The 12492-nt window shown below is 34.9% G+C and overlaps 1 protein-coding gene across 2 annotated transcripts in view; it reads left to right on the plus strand.

Moving 5' to 3' along the window:
* Window positions 1-12492, plus strand: part of ZNF385B (zinc finger protein 385B) — a 340540-nt gene that overhangs the window by 255697 nt on the left and 72351 nt on the right. The gene's annotated exons all lie outside the window — the stretch shown is intronic.

The raw sequence follows: 12492 nt of genomic DNA on the forward strand, positions 1-12492 counted from the left end.
CAGTCCATGGTGATATTTTAAACTTACAATAAAAGAAAAGGTTAAACAGTGCCATGAATTAGGTCAGTTTAGTTGATGTATACAGTCTGTTGGGGCATGATGGTTTATGAATGATACACCATTAGAGAAAGTGCCATAATCAAGAAAAAAAATTGTTTTATCAGCACGACCAGACAGTGAGCTTCTGAAGTACTGCCAAATGTTTCCTTTGGAAAATTATCTCCTATATGAAGTCAAAACAGCAAGAGGATTTTTTTTCCTCAAGGATTGTAAATAAAATCTGCTGACAGGCCTTCTGTTGTGGTTTAGTGTTGTAAGATAATTTAGAGGGTAAGGGATCAGCCAACTTTTCAAAGAACACTAGCCTTGACTTAGTGAATAAGCAGTTGAAATTTTTAATCCTCTTTGGGTTTTTCAGGGACAAGTCAGGCTATTTAAAGTGGATAGAGAGGCAGGCTTTAAGAGAGTAAGCATTATTTCTAAAGCACTAAAAGTAAGTCACGACTGCCAAAGTAAGTCACAACTGCCCAAGTCACATTAACCCCTCTGCAGCAACCACCCCAAGCATCCCTGCCACCTGTTTCAGAGTTTGGATGCAAGCATGCTTACTATACCCTACACAAAATATGGAGGATGCTTCCATGCATAGTTGGTTAAGGTATTATGGACTTTTGGGAAAACAGCTTTTGTGGCCATTATGGAAGTTCAGCCAAAGTCAGAAAGCAGCACTAATAATGTAAATAGGTAAAAATGTCTCGTACTGTGGTTTCCTTCTCTGTATGTTTTTAACTACAAAATATCAATTTGTAGTTCAAAGACAAAAAGGAAAGAATTACAAAATGTAAACATCACCATTGCCTGTCTCTGAATGTATTCATCATCCTTTTATTCAGTGACCTCAGCTCTGGCCCTCATCCTTCCTGCCCTTTGTGCAGTATGAAATGTACCTACCTTATAGTGGTAGCTTTCTTTTCACAATTGTGATAATATAATCAGCACAGATTATATAAGTTTTTCTCTTTCTATTATCAGTCATAGCAGCTATAAAATAAAATAATTTTACTTTATATAAATAAAAAAAGAATTTTACCAAGTTTCTTATAAACTGTGTATATGTGTGTTTGTGTGTGTGTGTGTGTGTGTGTATGTGTGTGTGTGTTGCCAGGCATTAAACCAAGGATTCTAAGCTCTTTCACGGAAGCCTTCACAAGGTTCTTTCCTTTTTTTTCTTTTTTTTTTTTTACTTGTCTTTTTGTTTTTTTTTTTTTTTTTTTTTTTTTGGTTTTTGGGCCACACACAGTGGTGCTCAGGGGTTATTCCTGGCTGTCTGCTCAGAAATAGCTCCTGGCAGGCACGGGGGACCATATGGGACACCGGGATTCGAACCAACCACCTTTGGTCCTGGATCTGCTGCTTGCAAGGCAAACGCTGCTGTGCTATCTCTCCGGGCCCTTGTTTTTGTTTCTTTGTTTGTTTGTTGTTTACATCTGATAGTCCTCAGGCTTACTCCTGGCTCTGTGCTCAGAGATTACTCCTTGCTCTGCACTCAAAACAAAATCTGGTGCCAGGGATTGAACCCAGGATGCAGCATGCAAAGCAAATTCCCTACCCCCATACTATCTCTGTGACCTCAGACACAGCTTTTATTAAATGTAAAGGTACAGTTTTATAATGACTTAGTAACATGTTGTAAAGGTTTATGGATGTACTAACTTGCTTTTTGTTTAATACGACTAACTTGTGTCTAATTGTACACTTGAAAATGCCTAAAGAATATTTCAATAATTATACTAATAGCAATTCATCCTTTTTCCCTTTTGGAAGAAAAGAAATACCTAATTGTTAGGAGAAAATACTTTTTAGTTAAGGTTATGAATACATCTAAGGACTATTTGAAATAATCCTGTCATCTTTCTTTACCTTCTTTATACTATAGAGTAGGCATTTATTAGATAAAGTACATTTAGTGTGCAAACTTTTGGTTTAAAAATTATTAATGGATTAAAACTTAAGTCATTGCAAGTTTAAACCTCCTCACCTTATGAATAAATCAATTTATAGAATCACTGGGTGACCTATAATTTTTAGTGAGCCAGTTTGTTATCTTTTTCTGTTGGCTTCTATTCATGCAATCTCATAAAGTCACATTTTTCTTGGAAAACTTTTATATTACTAATAATAATTATACTTGGTTACCATCTATTTGTGATCTGGTACAATCCTCAAAGCATTTAAAATTTAGAAAATGTTAGATCATGAATATTCATTATATTGTCTAGAGGAAAATGTTAATAAAGGAACTTGAATTATAATCTTCTAACTCCGAAACATATTCTGATTCTTTCATGTCCTGGTTCTTTGGGCTGTGTCACCCGCCACTCATTCAGTGTGAACAAAGCTCAATCAGAAATCTTTTATGCCTTTTTCTGGAAGCTGGTCGACAATTTTAAGCAGAATCATTAAATAGAAAAAGGAAAGTAATTTTGACTACATAAAATTAGTTCTGTAATCTGTGAAACTAAGTATACTTTTAACTATTATAATTTCTTAGCAATTTAAAAATTATATTCTACTTAGTAGTTCAAACATCCATTGTGAACCAAAGTGCATACTCTAATCTATTTTTTGGTTTGAATTTTGGACAATAGCCTGCTTGGTCCTTGGTCGGGGGTTGTTCTCAGTGGTGCTCAAGAAACTAGGGGATGCCAGGGATGGGGATGTAGCCAGGGCCCCAGTATGTGAAGCTTGGCCCCTAGCCCTTTGAGCTCTCTCCCTTCCCTCTATGTTCTATTTCAACCAACAAAGTATATTTACAAGAAATAAACTAGCTAACATTTATTATTAAGAAAAATGAAAATAACATACTCTGAAACTATTAATGAACATTTTAGAAATTCAAAGTTGTCTACTTTTAAAAATGTATGATTGAATGTAAAGTGACTAAAATTAGTAATTTATATAGTTAGTTCTTTGCTATATTCTTTACATTCACTGTACAGTATTTTGTCTTAAAGTTACATATTTAGTTTCTTCTAATTAGAAAATTATTGCAATTAGTGAAGTTATTATTTAACTTTTCTCAAATCTCAAATATTTCCTTTCTTATATTCTTTCTATATATTGATGTATATCATTTATTTTTATGGCAAACTCTAGTAATATTACATAAAAAAATTAAGAATTAATTGGGTTTCTGTCATATTCCTAAATGGAATTAGATGCTTCTTTTATACTAAATCAAATACAATGAAGACATATACTTCACAATGTTTATTTAGAGATTGTTTTGCCTGGTATTTTACAACCAAAAAACTCTCTCAATAGATATGTATATAAATGTACAAAATAAGAAAATAATTTGTACTTTTCCAAGCAGAGTTATGAAGAGACATGCTGCTTGGGAAGATGGAGTTTCGATCACTGATAATTTATGATGGGTTATGTGTCAAGGATGCTTATCTGGAAAATGATGATGCTAATTTTGACCTTCAAAATGTGTTTTGATGTGGATGTGGTTTGAGACATTTATAGGCAAAAGATGTACAAACGAAGACACACATTTTTTTTAATATAGCTTAAGAGCCAGAATATTTTTATTTAGGTATTTTATACTGTTTATGATGTTTAAAACTACCATGATGCCTTTTGTTTTTTGTTACTTTTATGATTTTTTTTATTTAAACACCTTGATTACATACATGATTGTGTTTGGGTTTCAGTCATGTAGAGAACACCACCCATCACCAGTGCAACATTCCCATCACCAATGCCCCAAGTCTCCCTCCTCCCCACCCGACCCCCGCCTGTACTCTAAACTAAAACTCCATTTCCCTCATACATTCTCATTATTAGGACAGTTCAAAATGTAGTTATTTCTCTAACTAAACTCATCACTCTTTGTGGTGAGCTTCCTGAGGTGAGCTGGAACTTCCAGCTCTTTTCTCTTTTGGAAGACACACATTTTTAAAGATCTGACCTTTACTGAAAGTTTATTACTCTACTCAGTCTGGGTGCCCATTAATGCTCATTTCCTTCAATTGCCACCCTATCTTCAACAATTGTCTACCTTCAACTTAGATATCATTTATTTGTTAGGACAGCTGAAGATCTTCAAATGTAAATGAGTAACCAAAGTAGCCCCAGGTTGCCTCCATTATAGTTGTTTTCACTCCATAGATTACTTGATTATCTTCATTAAATGTCAGCTCCTAGAGACGAAGGATAATATCTTTTCATCTTGTGTGTTTTGTGTCTGACACAAGGTTTCAATAAAATATTTTAAGTAAACTTGTACTAATTATCATCAGGTGTAGTATCATGCCCCCTGAGTATTAGTTAATATCAATTTTTCTTAAGAGAGGGTAGAACATAGCCGGAGTAGTGGAACAAGCAGTACTGTGTTTGCCTTGCACATGCTAGCCTAGGACGGACCTTGGTTGGATCCCCCGATGGTCCCATATGGTCCCTCGACCCAGGGGCAATTTCTGAGCGCATAGCAGGAGTAACCCTTTAGAGTCACTGGATGTGTCTGTCCCCCCACCAAAACAAAAACAAAGCAAAAGAGAGAGAGATGGCAGAAGAAACAATGGACCTAGCCACCAAGTCATTACTATTTATCCTCTGTAGCCTACACCAATCCAGCAAAGTATATATCAATATTGCTGAGCCCTATATTGGTGAAGAAGCCCCATTATTTTCATTTTTCTTATAAATATCAGTTTTAAACTATAAAAGTGATACTCATAACCTTCTCTCCAACTATAACTCTTGCTTTTCTTATATGTATTATGCAAACTTTGTGAGTATTTATTACATTTAGTATATTATCATAGACCCTATGATATGATAAAGAACATTTAGCTGAAAAGGGATATAATCACTGTATTTTATTGGAAATATATGTGCACTAAGGAGTACGTGCTTTGGGGAAGATGATAATCTAAATGAATGAGAAAAGTTTTCTTCAGAGGTTGATTGTGTGATTATCAGGAACTGGAATCATGAGCTGCCTTGGTTATTAACTTTAGAGTCTATGAGTCTTACAGTATTTTTGAAAAATGCTGTACAAGTACATTGGAGGAGACCAATGCTTGATTGCAAGAAGAAAGACTTCACTGTCTTATTATTCTTAAAATTGTTTTCTTTTTGTTTGTTTGTTTTTGGGTTACACCCTGCATCGCTCAGGGGTTACTTCTGGCTCTCTGCTCAAAAATCGCTCCTGGGACCATATGGGATGCCGGGATTCAAACCACTGTTGGTCCCGGATCTGCTGCTTGCAAGGCTATTTCTCCGGCCCCCAAATAGTTTTCTTTTTATCAACAGCCTTGTACTTATTTTCATCTAATTATGAAGCAAATATGTGGAACAGAACAAAGATTACTTATAAAGTATGATGTCCCATATTGCTAAATGATTCCTGATATCCATGACAAACTGTGAAATAATCTGATTACCAATTATTGTATCATTCTGGATGCTAAGATTCTACATCACTCATGATGACTATCAATGAATAATCTTTAAATGTTTCTTTTAGTAAAAAACATATTAAAATCAATAGTGAAGGGGGTCCAAAATGAGAAAATGTGGGAACACAGGCTTTTCTATTAATTCATGATGTATTTCTAATGAGATACTATTTTAAGTGAACATAAAGTAAGCTATAACATTTAACTTTTTAACCTGTCTTTAATAATTGATCCATTTAATACTGCCTTATTTAAACACTGGGATACATATTTTGCTTTTATCTGGATGCTTAAGTAAAATTCTTTACCTTTACTAATCCAAACCAAATATGAATTTTTGCCATTAGGGCTTCATTTTTAACTTATCAGTATTTTTTCTCTAATTAAAAAATTAGATATTTCATGTTTACTTAGAATATTTGTTTGGAAACTTGAAATAACAAATTATCCCAAATAGCAAATAAAATATTAAATTTAAGATAAATAAGTAAATTCATTTAAAAAATAAAAATGCTTACTTTTATAGTATACCTAAAAATATTAAAGAGTCATGGTTTTATATGTCCTAAGGAAATTTATATTATTCTGTATGCTAAGTTAAAATTTTCTATTATTACTCAAACTTAATTGAAGAGGAAACAAATGGTTGCCTATTGATTTTCTTACATAAGTCAGTAGCAACATTTCCAGATAACTAGCAAAAAAATGTGAGGTGGGAATTCTTTTAAAAGTAAAACAAAACAAATATTTTATTTAAATATTTGAACAGTAGATTCCTTTCTAGAAAATTTTATGTTCATATAAAGCTTAATGAAGATAAAAATTACATAAACTTCACCATTGGGAGGGGGAAAATACATAACGGCCATCTGTACTATTATCTCCCTTTCCACTGAAATCTCAAGCATGTCCTTTCTTAAGACATGCAAGAGGATAAACACAAATATGAAAGGATGGGGGCCAGGGGCCAAGCTGTCTCTGGTGCATTGGTAGTGTTAAGAATGACAGAACTAAATATCCAAGACAAAGGCAACAACAACAGTGAAAGCAAGAAACCCAAGCTTTAATTATCTAAACTTAAAACTGGCAGGCTGGAGATGCAGTAGATGGTATGGGATGCACTTGGGGAACATTTGGTAGAGGGAGGTGGACACTGGTGGTGGGATTGGCCCCGATTCATTGTATGTCTGAAACTCAACTATGAAGGACTTCCTAAATTACAAAGGTTTCAATAAAATAAAATACACATTGCTTATAAAAATAAAACAGGGGAAATCTTTGTGTGTAAGAAATAATCTAAAAAATAGACATAAAATTTGGGCAAAAGTGATAGTACAGCTGATAGGATGTTTGACTTGCACATAGCCATTCTACGTTATATACCCATCAGGTCTTCTGTGAATACAGGATTAACCCGTGATGATTACTGATGTGATTCAAAAACAAAACAAAACAAACAAAAACAAAAAAGTCTTAAGTCATGTTATGGCTCCAGAGTAATAGTACAATGGGTAGGATACTTGGATTGCATGTGACCATGCAATCCTGAGTTTGATCCTCGGTATCCCATATGGTTCCCCTAGGCCAGCCAGGAGGACCTTGCATGTCAGGCCAGGAGTAACCAATGAGCACAATTGTATATGACCCTAAAACTAAAACACTTAAAAAATGTAACTCCTTTTTCTTAACTGTAACCTTAAATGTCTCAGATGCATCTACTGAAAGAGATTATGTTTATCTCTCCCTACTCTCTGCTCTCAAATACCTTGTATTTGAGATAACTACAATAACTATGTAGACATTATTTATATATATATATTATGTCTGTATATATATTTATTTGTATAATTGAATATATATTTGTATGTTTATATATTTGTTCCTGTAATAAGTTCCTGTAATCTCATTCCCCGGGTCTAAATAAATTATTTGTTCTGGGTGTATAGGAAAATACATGTATTTGTTGGCAGCCACTTACTGCTGAAGGTCATTATAAGAGGTGGTGGTGGCAGTTGAAGTTGTTACAGAGGATAAGATAGAAACTGCTCACAGCGTACAGTTATTTTCTCCTCCTGTGTAATTCACCATGACATAGTAGACAGTTATGCTTCTTGTTGATTAAGTTAATAAAAGTTGCCTGAAATAATCAAAGAGGCCTTGAATGGGCCTTCAGAAGGGAGGAAAAGTTTCCAAAACCTTTGAAAGGGCACCCCTGTGGCACCATGCTGTGTCCTCCTGTGTGTTCCCTTCGTTATCCCAGTAGCAGCCTCACATGGTCCTTGTCATCTGTGCTAGAGTTTCAAGGATTATGTGTACTTGGAGGGCACATCAGATTTGCTGGCAAGATGGGTCTTTAGTCTTGGCATTGTACCAGGTCGGCATTTTTGAAGAGTAGAGTCAACTTGGAAAATGTGTCTGTGTCAGGCCCTTTAAAAAAAAATACATAATACTAACAAATCTCCAACAATTTTAAAGAAGAAACCACAGCAGCCATGTTCTTAATTTCCTTCAGTGGCCAAGTTTTGGGTGCTTCTGATAGGATAAAGAAAGAGACCTTAATGACTGTAATAGCAAACTAGTGAATAAATTCTTTTTAGTCCAGAAGTTATTTGTAGGTTACTTTAAAGACATTAATTGGTGATCACGTTCCCTCAGAAATTTTTACCAATAGCTTGGGAGCTATCCAATAGCAAATAAAACTTTTATTTTTGGTCTAAACTCTTATATTTATAATAAGAACCATGTCTCATTTAGGTAAAAAAGAGAACATCTTTTGAAATATTCTAGGCCCATTACTTTAATGCATACTTTAATAGATACCAGAGATGAATTGTGCTGCTTAGCAATTTTTGAAGTTTCCAAATCATTGCAGAGTTCAGAAAGAATAGACAAAAAGACTTCCCTCACAAATTCACTGTCAATTTATCCTATGTTCCAATATTTGAAATAAAATGAAAGTATATCACTGATATAAATGATATTTTTCTTGCATTAGTACTAGAGAGATTTAGCATATTTTAAAGATAGACTATGTTAATTCTTTTATATACCCCTAGGCCACCTGCATCATTGTTACACCCTTTTTACAGCTAAGATTGAGGAAGAGAGCCAGTCTTATTCCTTTTTATTCCTTTCAATAGGCACCGCTACTACTAAAAAATGAAAAGTTATTTATCAGATAAGCAAGCACAGTTCTCCAGCCAATTATATTCAAAATATAAATCTAGGAGTGTTTTTAACTTATTTGCGTGGAATATATATATTTTAAGTCTCCAAGAACCCTCATAGCTTCTTTCTCTGGTCAGGTTATACTCCTTTGCATTATATTCTATTTACAGTAAACATTAATCTTACCAAATACTTTCTCTCTTTATTTTTTTTTTTTGGTTTTTGGGCCACACCTGGTGATGTTCAGGGGTTACTCCTGGCTCTGTGCTCAGAAATCGCTGCTGGCTTAGGGAACCATATGGGATGTATGGTCTCTCCTGGTCAGCTAAATGCAAGGCAAACACCCTACTGCTGTGCCACCGCTCCGTCCCCCAAAACTTTCTCTTATTGTGATAACCAATGATCTGAATGGGACTGTAGAAAATATACTTGACTTCTTTTACAAACTTACAATTTATAGATAATTAGAGATATACAGCAAGTCATTGCTACAGCTAAAATCACAGGTCCTTAGGGATGAAGAGGGAGATCAGTTCTTGATGCTTGGCCATGTAGCAGACTGTAATTTCATTCTGTAACTGCATAGTCCCCCAAGCACTGCCAAGTACCATTGACTCCTGGGCATCAATTCTAGCTGGGAGCTGCCCTCTACTCTGCTAGGTATAGTCCCAAAATGAAACAAATGTGAGTGTGGTTCCACAGCACCACCAGGAATAACCCCTGAGCTAGGACAGAGCCCTTAGCACATCTGGGTGTGGCCAGAAAACCAACAGAACAATTTTTTGGATTTTAACTGATGGATCTCTTTTTACCCAGTCACTCTTTTCTTCAATGGTCAATCCTGTGAGAAGGATCCAATTAACCTGTACTCATATTAAAGGCAAAAATAAAAGAATGGTTTTTATATCACGCCCCCAAAAAATTATATATAGGTATCTTTAGAATAGACATAAATGTATGCTTTGTTCTATTAAATCAGTCCAAATAAAACTTAAAAATTTGTTCAAGTAAAGATATTCATATCTCCATAGTTATTTGCAACAGGAGAGAGATGGGCTAATGGGAGGGATTTAAAACATGTATGTTTCAATTCAAACTCCTCACAAAAGAGCTTTCTAGAAAAAAACATCCTGTAGCATGCAACTCCTTATTCATTGTGCAATCAGACCCTCCATTGTCTTCAGAGAAATGCTGCCTTATAGGTCTGGCCCCTCTAATGTGGAACGGCTTCTGAAGAAGCATTGTGACTCCCCAATGTGGAGTTCTTTGAAGCTACACTTTTGGGGAACCTCATTTTGTTACAGAGCAAGAATAATATCAGCATTTCCTGGTAATTGGTCATCAAAGGAAATTATCAGCAATTCATACACTCCCTTTTTCCTTGGCTATGGCCTAGAGGATAATCACAAAAGATTATAGTCTTCCTTCAGCTGAATATCATTCTGTATCACAGAAATATTCTCTGCCACGACCAGAGCTTTTAACCCAGCTCTAGGAGACCAATCAAATTCCAGTGATTTGATAACTGCAAGGGTCATTATTGTGATAGTATTCTGTTGTGAGGCTCAAGTTTGGTGAGTTTCAACTAATTACATGAAATCTTTGATATAAAGTAACACATTAGCTTTTCCTATTGTTCGATATATTTTGTGCTTGACCTAAATCTGAAGATGTTGAAGGTTGGATGGATGTTTTAGGGTCACAGGTTTTCAAACTATGTTGGCTCATAGTCCCCTTTTCAGAATTTAAGTTTATTCATTCTCTCGAGAAAATCAGCCATTTTTTAGGTAAACACAAAGTGCGCCCAAATTGCACCATACACTGGTGATTCTCAAATTTTTCCAACCCTCTTCTGCTTCTGACTTTAGTTTTGTTCCTCTTGTATTGTTCCTCTGGTTCCTTTGGTATTGGCCCCCTGGTCTCATACCACGGACTCATATTTGCATGATCAGCCATCACCTATTACCCATTAGAATAATTTTGGAGACCACAACTGCCATTTGCTCCCAAATAAATATTCTCCCCCACCCCCTATCATCTCTGAGTATTTGCCATTGTTCCAGTGACCACTGAGGCCATCTACTTATCACCAACTTTAGGAAATACTGTTTTACAAGTCGGACCATAGAAGGTTAGGAAAGTAAAAACTCTGTGTGTCCTTATAAAAAAAAAAAAACTTTTGTGATAGGCTTTATTTTAGAATGGAACACTAAGTAACTCAGAAACATTTCAGAAAATCTTCCTAAGAAATCAGTAAATTATAAATTAAATGTTTGTTTTGGTAAGGTTTTGGTGCCATATCCAGCCTTACTCTGGGTAACTCCAGGATCTGTGCTCCGGGACCTTTCCTGGTGGTGCTCTGGAGACTATATAATGTTCTGGGAACAAAGCTAAGTCAGCCACGTGTTAGGCAAACACTCTAACTAGTAATGATATCTGCATCTCCAAACACAAATTATTTTTACTTCATATCATTAACTTTTTCATGAACACTATTAGAATTTGATTACATAACAGTTTTCCAGGAAGGTTTTTCTTGATCATTTTATTAACAAACTATGCAGCCATATGCATGGCTAAAATATAAGCAAAAAAAAAAAAAAACAAAACCCCACATTTTTAACTCAATTATATTGCTTTATTATTTTATGTAGTTTCTTTAGAAAATAAAGAATCAGAAAAAAACTTTGTATGCATTTGAAATACATTTGGTGGATAAAATAGTTTTACAGAAAAGTGACTATATGTCCTTACAAAGTCCAAATAAATGACAGATAGATCATTTAAACTTCTTTCAAACTATAGCCTTTTTTGCAATCATGTTAAATAGTTATAAATCAAATGGATAAATGTTAAATGTCAAATGCACTATTAACAGAGCCTTATTTAATAAAGCTGTTATCACTGCAAAGAACAGAGCAAGACACTTCATTAAAGCTCTGTATTTTACTTTACAATATGGCATAATTTTTATAACATAAATGTGGAATTGAATCAATAATGGCTTTTGCTGGGAAGAGTTAATATGTGAACACATGTACATTCATATGCAAAGTCAACAGCAAAATGAATACATTATATAAATTATTTTTGCTGCCACTGTTTCCAGAACCACTCAGAGACACTTGCCTAATGAAATTACTTACGCATTTAAGTGTTGAGTGTGGTACAAGGAGTTAAGACTAATGAAATCACATTGGTCTAACTATGGTATTTTCAGAATGTGTGTATATGTGTGGGGTTAAATGTATAAATATGTGTCAAATATTTTATAGGAAATTTTGACATTCTATATAAATATATAAATATTTTATAGGATATTTGTGTCTCTCTTCAGTGCTGGAGCCCAGAGGTCACTTTGTAATTCTTGTTTAACCTTGGCTGGATACTTACTGTCAGGGCCTGAAAATGTGGTGCTACCCATGGCCAAAGTTCTGGAAACCACCTAGGTCATCGAGGTGATACTCCTCACAGGACTTTTATGTTGAAAATTATTTGTGTTGGAAATTCAGTCTCAAGTAGATGTCTTACTTTTTTCTAGCCAACAGCTCTGGGTTCTGGTCTTAGCTGAAAAGATTCCAACTTCCCCACATCATCTCAAAAAACTTAAAACATAAACTCAAATAAGGTTGGTGGGACTGGGGCCTGACCTACAGGCTTTAACCAGAACTTTCAGTGTTTGTACTGAATTTCTTAGAATTTGTTTGGGGTGTGGAGTAGGGCAGGAAGGTTCTTGGGCTCCAATTAAAATTTTAAAACAATTCAAAACTGTGGGTGATCTCTGCCCTTCACCTCTGTGTGAGGAGAGCACGTCAGGAGAGAAAGGCTGTGCGGGCTGGACTAGGGAGCTACAGAG

This window comes from Suncus etruscus, chromosome 5, assembly GCF_024139225.1.
Source record: "Suncus etruscus isolate mSunEtr1 chromosome 5, mSunEtr1.pri.cur, whole genome shotgun sequence".
NCBI classification, from domain to species: Eukaryota; Metazoa; Chordata; class Mammalia; order Eulipotyphla; family Soricidae; genus Suncus; species Suncus etruscus.